The sequence below is a fragment of the Rhodamnia argentea genome, chromosome 6 (assembly GCF_020921035.1).
Source record: "Rhodamnia argentea isolate NSW1041297 chromosome 6, ASM2092103v1, whole genome shotgun sequence".
NCBI lineage: Eukaryota > Viridiplantae > Streptophyta > Magnoliopsida > Myrtales > Myrtaceae > Rhodamnia > Rhodamnia argentea.
In genome coordinates this window covers 10,129,918-10,133,572 of record NC_063155.1, presented here as the reverse complement: position 1 = coordinate 10,133,572, position 3,655 = coordinate 10,129,918, and the positions used below count along the sequence as shown (strand labels likewise).

General features: G+C 45.7%; 1 pseudogene; it reads left to right on the top strand.

Moving 5' to 3' along the window:
- The first annotated feature begins 209 nt into the window (after positions 1 to 209).
- LOC115741589 lies at positions 210 to 3,259 on the top strand (annotated as a pseudogene).
- The last annotated feature ends 396 nt before the right edge of the window (positions 3,260 to 3,655 follow it).

Genomic DNA, 3,655 nt, shown 5'->3' with positions numbered 1-3,655 from the left:
ATATTTAGGGGACCATGACCAGTACTACTACGTCCTTATCCTGTTGCAATGACTTTTGCTTTTGTCTTCGCCCGGCCTCGCAAGCAAGGTACTTTGTTCACCGTGGCTTTATTCCTCTCAACCTGTACATAAATCGCGGGTTGTGTTATCCTAGATGCACTCTCAAATCACTTACCCCATCACTCCCTAATTTGCTTGTTGCCACTAGCATGGCAGGCATTGGTGGAGGTGTCGCGGCTCCTCCTCGTCCTCCCAAGGTACAGCAGAAAGGAGGTCACCGGATGTTTGGAGCATCCGATGACAGTGTGATGATGACGCAGATTCAAGCAACTCATTCGCCCGACGGTCGTGTAGTCGACGTCAAGCCCATCCTCAGCCTCATTGAGAGCATTTTCGGTCATGTTACTCCAAGCATTGATCGGGTTTTGAATGTAAGTACATCGCCATTTTCTCTCGGCTCTCTTTTACATTCCGCCTTTACCCCGGAAAAGAGAAAACCTGTATTCTGAGAGCTAAGGAAAGTTCTCTGAATTTCGGAACTATGCAGGGGAAACATGAATCAAAGACTAGTCTGGAAGAGAAGGCCTATCTGGCAGCTTTTGATGCTGTCCTAGAGGCATTGCCTTACATTATCCAAAAAATCTCCTGCGAGGTGATTTTTTCAAGGCTTGAACTCAGAAACTGCATATGTTTCCTGTCAATATCTTCATTTCATTTAAAGATGGCGATGATTTCAAGTTTTTGCAGATATCGTGCAAGTGCATCAGAGGTGGAGATGCCCATGGAACCACAATGGCTATATTCAACATGATCTCGGCCTATTCGTGGGATGCAAAAGTGGTGTTGGCACTGGCCGCCTTCGGAGTGATCTATGGAGTGTTCTTTCTGATAGTCCAGCTTTACCCCACGAACGACCTCGCCAAATCAGTAGCTTTGCTCAAGCAATTACCAGACATTTTGGAGCACTCGAGCTCATTCAAACCACAGTTCGATGCGCTCAACAAACTCATCTTTGCTATGGTGGATGTGACCAAGTGCATTATCCAGTTGAGCGAGCTACCACTTCAGTACATTTCATCCGAGACGCCCCCGCTGTCAACTGCCATGACCCATATTCCCAGTGCAGTCTACTGGACTATCCGCAGCATCGTTTCTTGCGCTTCACAAATTGCTAGCCTGAATGGTTTGGGGAACGAGTAAGCCAATGATCCTTTTCTAGAAAAAAAAATGACTTTGATTCGATTTTGACATGATCTTTCCCTTTTGCGGATTGATTCAGATACATTCGATCAACCACTGAAGATTGGGAATTATCCAGCTTAGCCTACAAGGTCGGCAGAATACATGACCACCTTAAGGAGCAACTTGGTGGGAACATGCGGTCTTCGTCTTGAATCTTTTAAAGTCGTATAATTAAACTAATGTATTCTGGAGGTTGAACTCATTTCTCTAGTTTTGGAGGATGCAGATGAACAAAAGTTCCTCGAAGCTCGTAAGCAGCTGGAAAACCTACTCAAGGAGACTCAGTCGGACAACATGACCATTCTCAAGCATTTAATCTATGCCAAGGACGACATACAGCCGCTGGTGGACGGTACCACCAAATCGAGTGTTCGTTCCTACTTTCTTTTGCCTCTTCCTTCCGAGTCCCGATTGGTTGACCCATTGGCCTTGACCGAGTCGATATCTATCAACAGAAATATAACAACACTTCTCTCTTATTTCACGACAAACAGGTCGGCCTTACAGTGCTGAGAAGGAAGATAGTGTTGCTACTAATATCAGATCTCGACATTGCCATTGAACACTTCGAATTTCTCAATCCCATGTGCAGAGAGTTACGTGCAAGGCCTGAATGGTTCGAAATAGTGTGGCTTCCAATTGTGGATATCGATCCAAAGTCGGCTGCTTGGGATATGACCCATCAGCAGAAATTCGAGGAGCTGCGGAGCAGCATGCCATGGTACACTGTCCACCACCCATCGATCCTTGAATGGGCAGTGATCAAGTACACGAGAGAGGTATGGCATTTCTCGAAAAGGCCCATAATAGTAGCTCTGGATCCACAGGGGAACTTGGCAAGCCCCAATGCCCTCCACATGATGCGGATATGGGGAAGTCTGGCCTTCCCATTCACTAAGTAGCGAGAGGAAGCGCTGTGGAAGCAGGAGAGTTGGAGACTCAAGCTGATCATTGATGACCTAGACAACGGGACTATAATGGATTGGGTACAAGCTTCATCCCTAACGATCCTTTCTTTTTTTCCCCCCCGGGAGTTATTCTTAGATATGCATATTCAAAAACACACTTAAAATGGGCTTTGGCAAACAAACCTTGATGAAGAAAAATATTTGATTCTGTAACATGTAGCAGCCAAGATCTGATTTCGTCACCTCAAACTACCGCCAGAGAGACTAAGCACTGCCGGGGACAACTTGTTCCATGGAGGAAAATGACTTTTCCTTGTAGTGAAGTGCACGTAGCCCGAACTTTCACAGTACAAACTAGTCCCAAATTACTCCTGGTGCATAAATGCTGTACCATGTCCTAACGCAGATACATATCGCATGTTAGCGCAATGTGCACAGAGCATTCATGTCGGTAGTTAATATCTCCTACTTCTGGTCAGATGACCCATGGATCATACATTTGCCTTTTTGGAGGTGAGAACCTTGAATGGATCCGGAAGTTCACCGCCACAGCCAAAGAAGTCGCTAGGAAGGCTGGCATCACGTTGGGAATGGTGTATGTGGGAAAGAGCAATTCCAAGGAGCGAGTGCGGAGCACAGCAGAGACCATCACCTCAGAGAATCTGAGTTACTGCTGGAAAGACCTCACATTATTCTCGTCCTTTTGGGCTAGACTCGAGAGCATGCTCCATTCGAAGTTACAGATCGGGAAGTCCATCGAGATTGACCCGGTAATGCGCGAGGTCAGGTGGATACTCAGCTACAACGGGAGCGACCAAGAATGGGCTATTTTCGGCCATGGTGCGGGGCCAGAGATGGCGAGAGCCTCAGGCAACAATGTCCTGGAGAGCATGGTTGTGTTCGACGAGTGGAAGGACAAAGCACGTCAGAAGGGCTTCATTCGGGCGCTGCGGGAGAGTCTGGATGGACAGGAGGTGCTCCAGACTCTGTACCACTGCATCCGCCCGGTCCAGCCCGGGATCGATGAGGGGATCCCAGAGAGGGTCGTGTGCGCGGAGTGTGGCCTTGTGATGGAGAACTTAAATATATACCGCTGCTGCACCGAATGAGAAGAAGGCCAAAGATGACTAATTCTACTTGGATGCAAAGGTAATGTTGTCATGTACCGCCACTTGAGGTTATGAAAGATTTGGTTGTGGAAGATAGCGATGCAGTTTGATGGCACGTCAAAAACTTTTTCCTCCTAAATACCCAAAGATTTGTGGGAAAATCAATCATTTTTTTCCTAACTAGTAATCATCTATTTTTCCACAATTTTAAGATTGTAAGAGATGAGCAAAATGACACTCATCTTTGAAACTTACATAAACATTTCTAACAACATTAATAGTTTCTTTTGAGCCTGTGATAATAACTTTTTTTTCTTTTATTTGTGATTATCTATCTTAAGGTGTTTAATTTGCTCTAGGATTATATATTTCCATACATTGGTTTTTCTTTCTAAG